General features: G+C 42.6%; 1 protein-coding gene across 3 annotated transcripts in view; it reads right to left on the bottom strand.

Moving 5' to 3' along the window:
* The window catches only part of EPAS1 (endothelial PAS domain protein 1), a 122,747-nt gene that overhangs the window by 44,079 nt on the left and 64,954 nt on the right, over positions 1-13,714 (bottom strand). The window lies entirely within an intron of this gene.

Genomic DNA, 13,714 nt, shown 5'->3' with positions numbered 1-13,714 from the left:
TCAGGCAGGAGTCAAAACCGAAAGTCAAACGAAACAGGGCTTTGTCACAAAAGACTACAGGAACTTAACTCACTTCATGAGAGGAGGTTGCCTTCTATAAAAGTAAGTGGCTTAATGGAAGCGCGCGCACTGTCCCCTCAGGCGGAGGGATGGGATCCCATGCATGCCTTACTGGTGGCCTGCAGACAGGAGGCATAGCGTCTTGGAGCAGAACAGTATTCAGGCTGGGGAGAATGACGTTGACTGCCCCCGGCTCCGGTGGCAGGTGAGCAGTGACGGTAGCCATGACACCCAGCTTCTATGGTGTGGTGTCAGGTAGTACCATTATACCCACATATATAAATAACCCACAAGTTACAGCAGAATCCATCAGCAATTATGTTTTATTTACTTATTCAGTATATCGGCACTTTTTGATTTAGTTGCGGAAGCCATCTTTGCAAAAGTGACAACAGGGAGTGCAGCCATATTGGTGGTCACCTTAAAAATTGCATTATTGATACTTTGTCATTATTGGTATAATTATCACTTCGTCATCACTAGAACAGGATGATAAAATAGTCTACCATCAGTTTCTTATAAGATCCTTGAACGGTAACAAACAATATGGTTGCACTTCCTGTTGGCTTCTGCAACTGAATACAAAAGTGGCAAAATCAATAAATAAAACGTAATTACCGAACTCTGGCTTCTGCTCTAACTTCTTATTTACTAATATATGGATACTTTTACATTTGGGGCAAAAATGTACTTTATTTTCCATAAATGTTCTTAAGCTCTCATGGGGGGTGAACACACCTGGCTGTAGAGCATCTGGGCATTAACGCTCACTTTATAGCACTGCCTTAAAGACTTTATTCTTATTTCAAAGCTTGTAACCCCTAAAAAAATTTTTTTATGGAAGCACTTTGCAGAATGGACCTGTCAACGGTTGCAGCATGCTGATCGGTCTCTTTAACTGGATCCCGTGTTGGGAGATTTATAGTCCTGGTTATGACTGTAACCTTTCCTACTCCCAGGGGATTATTATTAATTGCTCTTACAAAACTTCAAGGACAGTTTACTCTTTCCAGAAGATGACAGTGCTGCTCGGCTGAGGTCACCACCATGACCTCAAATGAAGAGATCTGCATCCTGCTTCCCATAGCACATTAAGGTCTATAGTGCGAGCTGCAAACAGGAACATGCTGCCGGCTAGGGATTTTGGGATTTTGGGATTTAACAAAAAAAACAAAAAACACCCTCCAAGCAACCAGTGTGACTCTTTTCTTTAGGCCTCCTGCACACGGTTGGATTTGAATTGCGGAATCCGGAGTGGGCGTCCGCCTCTGGATCCCGCAGCAAATACCTGCCATAGCACGCTATGGAAAAGCGATCTTTCCTGCACACAAGCGGAAATTAATTGGGATTTTTCGCTCGCAGTGGGAAAAAAATGCAGCATTCCCTATTCCTAGGCAAATTACATGCAGGTGGCTTTTATTGAAGTCAATGGAAGCCGTCTAACCCGTGGTCCTTCGGCAATCATCATTGTGGAAAGGTCACAGGATGACGCAGCATTAACTGTACTGCGCATGTGCGCTGGCCAGCACATCCGCAATATAGATAAGAAGAGTGCGGACAGATATATGGGGGATCCCGCATGCGGAATCTGACCCACCTGTGTGCAGGCAGCCTATGTCAGTATGTGTGCACTCCTATGCAGAATAGTGTGTGTACGCACAAGCACTGATTACAGGAAAGAGTCACATTCACAGACCGAGCGCCAACTTCCACGGGCGACAGCACAGGAATATGGAGCCAGGTAGGTATGCAAAGCACATCCTCTGACTCCTTGGAAACCATAACCTAGTTTATGGTGCCCCCAGATCATGATAGGTTCCCCTTAAAGGCCCTGCTAATATACAAATTCATATAAACTAAAGAATGAAGTAACTTAGCAAATCATCTTCATTAAAAAATCTCCAACTACTTTGTGTCTACAGCTTCTCTACAGGCCTATGTATCTCCATGGTTACAGACTACAAACAAACCCAGCGTAGTCTGATCATGCTGCCATCGGTCCTTTTACTTCTTGCTAACATACAAAATGAAAAATATCAAGAAGTAGGGGTTAGAAACTGGAAAGTATCATTATAGAATTAGACAGACTGTTCAGGAATATGGGCAAACTGGGTGACAACTGGAGCTTTACTTGTCCTTACACTAGTTGGCACATGTCAACCGGCATAGCAGAGGCGAGGAGTTGGCAGGAGATAGCCGGTCAAAAGCCATAAGGTGCTTCCACCAGCAAACACTATTTCGACATGGATGAATGCTAATAACTCCTGCTTCTTGGAAGCAGAGATGACTAGTTTACTATGTAATCATGGGAGTCAATGAACGGTTAGATATTAGCAGGTGTCTAAGAAAACAGATTTCGCTTTTAATGTGAACAGTTTCATAATTCGATTGATATAATATCAAACACGATGTATATAAACCATGCTCAAAGTCAGAGCAGCACGACCGCTGATAGTAATGGAAGGTTCTCTTCTATGCAACACTTAGACTTAAGTGTCTCTCGAGCTAAAAATACACCCGGCAAACAAGCTTTCACTAATCCTCAGTGTCGGGATGAGCGTTGGACTCAGCTCTGCCAACTCTCCATCCACTACAGGGATCTTTATTTGTCGCTTCTCCTGACTCGATTGTTTCCATATTCTCCATGACATAACAATTTTGTAGTATCCTTTCTTAGCACTTTGTATTTTGTGCCATTCCTCTGTTATTACTCCTAAACATTTATGAAAAATTGACAAATGGGTGTCTAATCAGTGATTGGCTGCTGGTTAGGAGCAATGGCTCCTCTTACCTCCTCCTCCTGGTTATGGTCAATGGTGTCTTCATCCTCATGTGTGTGGAACATGTTGTACAGTTTTGCCTGGTGGTAGCTTTTGTACTGACAATGCTGAGATTGGCTCAGGACCGTGGCATCAGCCAATCACAGCCGGTGCTCGATGAGCCAATCACAGCCATTCAATGAGGTCATTCACAATGGCCGTGATTGGCTCATCAAGCGCCAGCTGTGATTAGCTGAGGCTGTTGTCATGAGCCAATCACAGCATTCTCTTTCTGGGGGCGGGGTATTCAACCTACATTGCCAGGAAGACAATGCTCGTTCAGCACTGAGGATGACAAGGGAAAATGCCGACGCACCTGGCGAGCAGCGAAAGGGACTGCAATGGTAAGTATTAAGATACCCTCCGAAAATAAGACACTGTGCCTCTTTTGGGGCAAAAATTAATATAGGACAGTGTCTTATTTTTGCGGAAACATGATAGTTTAGCCCTATGCCTGTTCTGCCAGCTTTCCTGACTTCTCTCATCCTAACCTCAGTTAGTACACTAACCACAATATATCTGATTGCCACCCCTCGTAATCCTCTGCTTGTCTCTCCATTTATGCACAAACTCAACCGTCCACAGGCTGTGATATCGACTTTGCCTTCTAGTACTGCTCTACATTGTTTTTGACTATTCTTGGGGTAACTGCCTGGGGGCCTCTAGCACTGCATTCTGCTTGGAGGGTTAAAAGGGTAAAAACCAGTGGTCCCCTAGGTGCCACCCTGAGGAGTGACTCAAAATCAAATTGGTTGCGTTGGAGTGGGTGCACACCCATCGGGGGATAAAGATTACAGTCTGAAACCAATAGTTCAAGAATTGCCCAGGGTCACACTAGATTATTAAACTAGTAGACAAACAAAGTTGCCACAGGGCAACCAAAAGCCTATAGGTTATGACCCCCAACGAAGTAAAACATAATCTTTACTATATAAGTGAAGTAAAAACGCCTATGAAAATATTAAAATTACAAGACTCTTGCAGCTCCTATAAACCAAAGTACGCATGGATCATAGATTATACCATAATGGTACAGAAGTTGGGAGGTCACCAAGCTGACTCCTATCATGCTAGAGTATGGAGGGATTGAACGCTGGCCAACATTTGTCTGTGATGAGTAAACACGATTACTAGAGTGACTTCCAACTTGAGCAGATTATTGGTGCCCAGAGGTGTTGTGCCAGTATTTCTGAAACAGTCCCACTTCTTGGCTGTTACCGAACCATGGTATCAAGAGTGTACCAAGACTGGTTGAACCATAGACAAGCATCCAACAGAAGATCACACAGAGGCAGAAGGTCATCTAGAGCAATGAGTCCTGTTTCCTGCTGAACCATACGGATGGTCAGGTCCACATCTAGCATAAACCAGAAGAAACCATATCCTATGGGTGCATTATTGGGATTCAACAGGCCAGTGGTATTGATGTCATGGGATGGGGACTGTTTTCCTGACATGGCCTAGAACCATTGATCATCATACCATAATCCTTGATGGTCAATGCTACAGGGACCTGCTAGCTGACCATCTGTGCTCCGTGTCATCGAGCTTGGATTGTTAGGGAGTGGTTGGAGGAATGTGATAATGAATTCTCCACACTGGTCCCCAAATTCACCGGACTGTAACCCTATTGAATACATTTAGGATATGCTGGAAAAGGCTGTTAGATCTGCTCTCACTTATCTGCGAAATGTGCACCAGCTGACAGAGCTGATTGGGTTGACTTGAGTATGGAGGATGTTCGTCACCTTGTGGAATCTATTCCCTAATGTCTGAAAGCAGGGATCGTCCAAAAAAGGTGGACCAACCCATTATTGAGTAGGTGTTCCTAATGCAGTAATTGTCCAGTATATACACACACTCTATTAAAGCATGATTGCAAAAACATATATAGCAGCATGAAGTTCATATATCACACATATAAATCTCATTCCCACTAGGGTCCAAATTTGTATTGACAACATCTTCCTTCCCTATAGCTGGCCCAATCCTCCATGGCTACATTGCTCCATAGGTAGCCCTTACATATAAGATTGTTTGGCTACTTCCTCCATCATCATCATAGGCTATCACTCATGGCCGAGCACGATTGTATTCCAAGTATGGGGGTTTTGCGGTGGGTCTGTAGAGGACTATAGAGACCTATTCATATGCTCCCTCCATAAAACATGTTCATTCATGTTGATTAAACAGTTATGGTATTTCAATAGGAAAAGAGAAATACGCAGCTGACACATACTTGTGGCTCCATTTATCTCTCGGTGAAACATACAATCAAGTAGGTCAAAATACAATAGAAGGAATGTCCCCATGTACAATTATCATATATTATCATATACAATGTTCACATGAATCCTGTTTATACAAGTTGCTCTAGTAGATTTCTAGCCATCACCAGTGTAGAAAGAGGAACAGAACATGTATTGCATACTTCCTGAGCTGTTTCGGGTTTAGTAGGTTATTTACCACATTACAGTAACCAGTTGGCTTACAGCATTATGGAGCCATGCTATTTGACATATTTAGCGCCCGCCTATAATGTGCTTTATAAGACCTGTCTCCTCCAACTGATCACCTGTACCATGTACAAAAAGAGGTAATGTGTGAGGGTAGCTTTACATGGGACAACTATCACTAGAGATGAGCGAGCATACTCGCTAAGGACAATTGCTTGATCGAGCATTGTCCTTAGTGAGTATCTCCCCGCTCGGAAGAAAAGGTTCGGCTGCCAGCGCGGGTGACATGTGAGTTGCGGCCATGAGCAGTGGGGAGCGGGGGGGGGGGGGGGGAGAGAGAGATCTCCCCTCCGTTCCTGGTCACTCCCCGCCCACTGCCGGCAGCCGAATCTTTGCTCCCGAGTGGGCAGGTACTCGCTAAGGGCAATGCTCGATCCAGCAATTGCCCTTAGCGAGTATGCTCGCTCATCTCTAACTATCACCTGACTAGCCACTCGAAATAGTGGTTACAACGTATAAATGGCTGTTTGTGTGTTGTTACGCGCAGCAATTGTTTTCTTCTTGTTGAATTTCACGATCATTGAATGAATTGTGGGGAACATTTACATGGGCTGAAATATTGCTTGTCAACTAGTTAGGGGAGTGAGAATCCTTGGCAGGCTTGTGTTAAAAATTTCTACTCCTTTCTCAATGCACACTCATTGGTTTCAGAGTCTACTGAGTGCCCATAAATACTTGCAAACGGTCTCTGATTGAGCACTCACTTCTGCAACCATTTGCTGGTTCGATTGAACAGTTGGTGCAGCAACAAGTGTATCTTCAAGACCAAAACCAGCTGGAGATCATATCAGTGAGTGTTTTTACAAAGACCAGCTGGGGCTATTCAGTTGAGGATCACTCATATATATTTATGTGATTTGTGATATTAGAAAAAAACTCTCTGACAGTGAGGGTGATCAATGAGTGGAACAGGTTACCACGGGAGGTGGAGAGTTCTCATTCAATGGAAGTGTTCAAACAAAGGCTGGACAAATATCTGTCTGGGATGATTTAGTGAATTCTGCACTGAGCAGGGGGCTGGACCCGATGACCCTGGAAGTCCCTTCCAACTCTACCATTCTATGACTCTATATGCTTCTAAGAGGAAATGAAAGAAGATTACCTGTTTACATCAGATGATAATCAAGCGGCAACTATTTTTAGGTGAGCTAAAACGAAGCGGCTAGTGAACGAACTCTCACTTGTCATCCAGTTGGTGGTCATACTTACAAAGAACAACTGTTGCTTACATTCACTTTGTCGAGCTACTATTCACATGATAGTTGTCTTATGTAAAGCCACCTTAGGAAGAGTTGGAAGCCTTCCCTATTATCTCCCAGGGAGATCTCTCTTAGGAAGTGTAACGTTGTATGATGGCCAACTTAACAACTCACTGTATTGTTGAGGACATTTTGGTATGTAGGCAACTTTATGACTAGCCAGTGGGTAAAAAGTTATAGACCATGGCCAATTTGTATTGCTCTTATTTACAAAAACGATCAGTCTATGAATTACCTCATTGTAAGAAGCCAACAGAGTACGTTAAATGCTCAGTTCGGACACCACTTTTTATTGACGGTTGTAAAGTAAAGGCTTTTATGAAGGATTATGAATTTCCAACAACGTGACACTATAGTCTTTCAGTGCCAAGCTAACATCATTACCCTATCTTGTGTTAATTCTTAACCTCGCTGCCTCCATTCATGAGTGCCAAAATATGAACCCGAGTGAAGCAGGACAGATCTTGACACTCTAGGCAAAATGTTAAATTTCTTGCTTTGATCGATCTAACACCACTACAGCCAAAATCTTCTTTAACTGGGATATCGTGATGAAGAAATCTCAAGGTCTTTACTGGCCTGCTTCCGATAGAGTGTGGTAGCTTAGGACTACGTTGTCATGATCTACCTGGTTCTCTGCAGGTCAACCCTTAAGGTGGCTATACACAATAGATGTGAACCCGAGAATTCCAGTGGGTCCCGTTGATCATCTAACGTGTTTGATGGGCCTCTTGAATCCTCCTTGATGGCAAATGTTGGGAAAGAGAAGGATTGGGCAAGTTGGATTTCAACAGGCCCGATCCTCTTTTTTTCACAAAGATAAGCCGCTGCCAGAGATGACTGAAAACAGCTTTCTCCCCGATCTTCATCCTGAACACATGCACTCAGCTGAGGGTTTTGGTCATCTGGATCATAGTAGGTTTAACTGCCTACACTGGTAGTCACAAAGAATGCTATTGATCAAGATGGTCATCTCCATTAATACATCAGGACAGTTGTCTTGTGGAGCCACCTTCATGCACAGCCACAAGCTATTGTCTCTCATTTGTTCTGTTCCTCATTCTGTCCTAAATGAACTTGAGATAATGGTGACATTTAGTTAAAAAAATCTTTGTAAACGGCATTCATGACGTGACTGCAACCAGACGATGAGGAACACAAAACTTGCCTTCCCTCAACAGAAGCAACATATTCAATGTTTACATATGTGCTCAGATGAGAACTTCTCCAATTCTTGCATAGAAAATGCAACAGAAGTGATTTTATAATTTCTTTATTTTTCAAAAAATGTGTTGTAATCATATGAAACACAATGAAAAAGTTTTCCTCCTTTAAAAGGACATTATTCTTCATTAATTTAAAAAAAATCATAAGTAAACATCCTTGCATTGGACCTTTTTACGAAGAGTCCCCAGCGATCAGATGTTCTCTTTGAAGTAGCTGTGTGAAAAGCACTCAGTTTTCCTACAGCGACACCAATGGCCAAATGAAGTATTACACAGTTCCCATTCAAATCACTGTGCTTTCTATGTGATGCATAGACGTGACAGGTCCTCTGAAATGGAAACACTCATGGTTACCGTTAGTCTGACTAATAAATGAAGAGTCCTGAACAAGGGATCCAGCTTGTTTTGCTAAGAATTCTCTAATAGGTTACTTAAAACTGAGATCGCTAAAGTAAACATATCTTTTAAGGCATTGCTTGTAGGAAATATTGGGCAACCAAGATTAACTACAGTGAAACGTATTTGAGACCACCCAAATGGTCATCTTTTGTATTGAAAAGAGGTCTTCTAGGAGGGAGGTCTTCTCGAAAAAGATGCTGAGTAGGTATAATATATGGTAGAACTGAAAATCTGTCTCAAAAAATCTGGTCTGGATAAGAGGGTATCTGGTAATCTGGTCTCACAGAGGGCTTTTGGAGAGGTTTTACTGTATAGGGAAGTAATGGGGTGTATCATAGCATTATCAGACATACCGGCCATTCAGAAGTTGAGAAAGCCGGGTAGCAGCTCATACAGGAGCTGTAATGGTGGCCAAAAAACTTTCTTAAAGGGGTTGGGCCACCATGACCAAAACTATATAAAAGTAATACACACAACATGGCAGCAGACCGCCGCTTCAGCACTCTGGAGCCACATCATCTGACAGGTGATGTCACCGCGTCTAATGTAGACGCCCCAGCAGGTTTACGGGATGTCACTGATGACGTCCATGTCTGACCTTCAATTAGCTGCAGCGGCCACGTGCATAAACAAGCTACATGACCGCCGCAGCCGAAGAACATATAAGGCTGGAAGACCGAAGCGCATAGGGTGGAGCATTGCAGCTGTGGACAGGTGAGTAATGGGTTTAAGTTTTTATTGCATTTAAAATGAATCCCCCCCACTGCCACCCAGATAATAATTACTTGGAAAACCCCTTTAAAAACAAATAGAATAGAACAGGTCAGCAGAATACTTGTCAGAAGACGACGAATGAAGAATAACGTCTAAGATACGGAAGTCTTTATGGTTGAAGATTCATTTATTGTGTTTCACATTTTTTCCACATATTGACTGAAAGTCATAAAATCAATTCTGTTGAAATGTCTGAGAAAACTTTTAGTGAGAAATGTTCATTAATGTAACAGAAACGTTAAATTCTCGATAAGCGATATGTACAATAAGTACATATGGGATGACTGATGTCCGGTTGGTGGATTAATCTGGATCTCACTACTAAATGCTGTAAATTCACTTAGTTACCCAGTGGCTGTTACCCAATCTTGCCTGGGAATCATATTACTGAAGGGTTTTCTCATTAATCTACTTCTCATCTCACCTTTCAGGTTGTATTAATGAAGCAAGAGAGGCGATAAAATCATAATACACTTGCCACATATCAACAAGAAAAACCAGCAATACGTGCAATCATTCCCAGCATCCTACCATGGCCCCCATTATAACCATGTTCTTCTATGTTTCCATGCCTGTTCTACTGGGCTTTTAGGAGAGATTAATCCAGCTTCTGTCCACTGTCTTTTTCTCATTGCAATCACTGTTTGCAAGCGGTAGCTTCAGGGGCGTAACTATAGGGGATGCAGGGGATGCGGTTGCACCCGGGCCCAGATGCTTTAGTGGCCCATCAGGCCTCTCTTCTCCATATAGGGAGCCCAGTACTATGAATAAAGCATTATAGTTGGGGGCTCTGTTACAGGTTTTCTACCGGGACCCAAAAGCTTCAACTAACGCCTCTGGGTAGCTCTTTAACTATACAGGATGTCCCATAAGTCCTTGGCCAGGCATCATATGAGGAGGTATGGCCAGAATATATCTATTAGAAGATAAAGTTGTAAAGGTCATTTCAAATTGTGAGTAAGATATTAGAGAGATTGATATGTAGATCCAATGCATAGGAGAGGCTGCAGACTGTCCTATGCAGCAGCATGCATGGCACATGCACTGTGTAAACTCCAGTCTACTGCGGGGAGGAGAAAGCCTTAAGGTGCCCGTATAGTTACAATAACTGTTGAAGAAATTATTGTTCATCACACAGCTGTTTCCTCTGGCTCCCGCATACACAGAAACGTTTGACAGTTCTATGTCAAAGGTATCACTTTTTGGCTGCAATTCTTCCATGAAAACCACTTCTGGCCCGACTCCTCCGAACAGTAGATGGGTTTACCCCCGGGTCCTACTGGTTTCTGCCAGGTCTGAACTGATGGCACTGCTGGACATCTTCCCATTTTGAAGAATCAATGGATTCTATTCTCTGCATATGGCGCATGAAAATACGCCTGTGTGAAGCCGGCCTTAAAGTTGTCACCCACTACCTTCCTGGATTGTTACTATACAATGACCAAGGCACATTCCGCCTAATATTGCGGTGAAATTGGACATCGCCATTACAGGAGTTAATACGTATGGGAAGCTAACGTTTTCACCAGAATTTCCTTTTAAATGTTCTACATTATGGAGAAAATGCTTTGAAAACTATGCTTTTTATGGACGTACTTTCCAAAATATACAACCTAACCTAATACAGCAAAATTCCTTTAATCTGGCATTTTATAATCGTGAAATTTGGATAATATGGAACTTGTTTCAAAAACAGAATAAAATTTCATATTTCACTGGACAAGAATCAAAAGACTGAGTAGGGATTAGAAAAACGTTGGCATACCTTATATTAGCATTGCATTATAAACTGACTTCCTTCAGGGTTAGTACTCATATGTTTTATGAATGTCCAATAATCCAGAATAATCCTATTACCGGTAATTGGGTCCCATTAAAGGGTTGTACCAAAAAAGACTTTTACTACCTACCCACAGGATAGGTGATAAAAGTCTGATTAGTGAGGATTCCCACCAACACCAATCCCAAGAAGGGGGTCCCGTGTCCCCCTCCTCATGGCACCCCCTACAGCGAGGACAAGATTGAATAAGGCATGAACGGTGCTGCTCCATTCATCTTCAATGGGACTGCAATGGAACTGAGAACGCTTGTACTCAGCTAATGTTGTCGGCTCCATTAAAACGAATGGAGTGGCGCTGCGAATGCGTTCAATTCAATCTACAAGTCACTGTGGATGGGTGTAGCAAGCCGATGAGAAGAAGGGAACATGGGACCTCTGTTCTTGGGGGTCTCAATGATGAGATCTTCAATGACCAGAATGTTATCACCTATCCATAGAGTAGGCGATAAAAGTCTATTTTGGTACAAACCCGTTAATAATGTATTATCTTTATCTGAAAGTCGCCTATAGGTGGCACTAGAGAGACAATCTTCCTTTTCCTGCAGGAGAGTAATTTTGCATATTTAAAAGGAAACACATGTCCCTATTTGTTGATCTACAACCCAGCATTTGACTATACTGACGACATACATTAGTGTTTCATTCCACTCAACAAAGCCAACTAAGAAATCATTGTCCTCCAGGACTAAATCTCATTTAGCAAAAATGCTCTTTGTCCAGTCCAGTATTACTGTCCATCCATAATATCCTGTGATAACCCCTAAATAAGCAGTTATCAGCCCTATCACTTGGCATCAGATTTGCACAGACTGTTCGGACTTGGGAAATAGCTTTTCGGCTCTCTGTCTAATACCCAAATGTTTAGCTGTCTTTGATTTGAACCATACTTTGGTCTTATCTGACAGCAAGTCTCTGGGAAGCATCAGAGATAAATAGCTGGTGGCTATCTCCGATCTAAATAGCGAGCTTATAATTTCAATCCATTATATTTACTAAACAAACCCAATTAATCTTTAGCAAAGCCGCGACTTGGAGAAGTCTGGGACAGATGATGAACCACAAGGAACATATCATGATAATACTTTGAGAAAACATTCATTTTACATGGTTCATAGGCAAAGTGACTAACCAGATTCACGTCCGCATATCTTGGACAGTTCTGCTTATTTAATGTGTTCAGGGCAAATTAGGAAAGAAGAGTATTCTGCACTTCCAATGGAAATAAAAGACTACATACTAGGGATTGGTAAGGAATCGGCCGGTGGGGGCAGGATTGGAAGTGTAATAGATAGCTTCACTTCCATTGATTACAATGGGAGTCAAGACGTCTATTACACTGTTGGCCCTGACCACCGATGACAACATCTAGCCCCCACTGCACTGGAGGATCAGCTGATCATAAGGGATCCCGAGCGGTAAATCCTTGTTGACCAACTACTGTTGACCTATACTGAGGGTAGATTATAAAGACTAAAAGCCTGGTGTAGCCCTTCAAGTTGAACACATAGAGAACCACACACTCCAAAAAGTGTTATACAAAGCACGAACTGCACAATCCGATTTTAAACAATTTCACAAAAGTCAAAAACATATTAATTAATTCAGTCTAATTTTAAAAGGAACCGAAGTACCTAGACGGAGTCCACACCACAGCCAGGGAAGCAAGGTCATTCTTCCATACTGTATATTTAGTCAAATGGACAGCTTATTAATTATCCGGTAGTCAATCTAAGCTCCAAATTTACGTATTTTCCAGAATATCATGCAAATGTAAAAATGTATGAAGGTAATTCGAAGCAATCCCCCCAGGCTGCCCCATCCAAGATGATCAAATTAAAAGGTCAAAAGATTAAAAAAGGAGCGTAGAAGAAGGCAAGACCCAAGTAGGAACATAATGAGATTATTCCTCGCTGCTCCAGACAGGATCCAAAAATTAGTAGTCAATGGCTGGTACAGAAGAAGGTCGTTACCCTGCAGTACGTGTACTACATCAGCTACAATCAGGTTGTAATCGAGTTAGTGTATAGTTAGCAGGTTCACTACAATATGGGACTGTTTCCTCTTTGGCAGGTGGGTGAGGGGAACAGATGGTCACTTACTGCTTCAAGTACTGTAGGAAATGTTAAAGGGAACCTGACAGCTGATATGAAAACCATGAAAACCATAAGTTATGGTGCTCATAGGGCAGGTTCTTAGGCGCCTGGGGAGGTATGTTTTATACTTACCCACCTCACAGTGCCTGCACTGCCAGCCTCAAAAGTTGGTGTGCGGACTGTGCAGTAGACTCAAAGCTGCAGGCTGGCTATGCGCACTTCTATAGAGATCAACGTGCGCTGCACAGCCTGGAGCTTTGAGTCCGATGCATGGCCACTCGCTGATTTTCAGGGCTGGCAGCACGGTCATCAAGTGGTAGGTATAAACCAAACCTACCCGGGCTTCTGGGAACCTGCCCTATGAGCACCATAATTTAGTTTAAGGTGCTCATAGCTGTTGACAGGAACCCCATATATTCTTGGTTTCTGATTGATCTCGGATGGCAATGGCAATGGGCTCCCATCTTGTATGCAAAAATGGGGATGTTAGTTTAATATAATTGGTGGCATACTATCTGACTTTGCATTTCATTCAAGACAGCATTGAGTCACAGCGGCAGTGAGCTACTTAAACTCCCTCATCCAGGACATCAAAGATGGGGCCCTGTTACTGATTTGTCATTGGGGCCCTCAAGCCTCAAGTTACGTCTTTGGTCATATAATTCTATATATAATTCAATTCATCAAAATCTCAAAAGCTTTGGCTCCAAACTACTTGCATCCCTTAA

The sequence above is a fragment of the Eleutherodactylus coqui genome, chromosome 3 (genome assembly GCF_035609145.1).
Source record: "Eleutherodactylus coqui strain aEleCoq1 chromosome 3, aEleCoq1.hap1, whole genome shotgun sequence".
Taxonomy (NCBI): Eukaryota; Metazoa; Chordata; class Amphibia; order Anura; family Eleutherodactylidae; genus Eleutherodactylus; species Eleutherodactylus coqui.
Note: the sequence above shows the minus strand (reverse complement) of the source record. Positions and strands in the feature narration are given on the sequence as shown.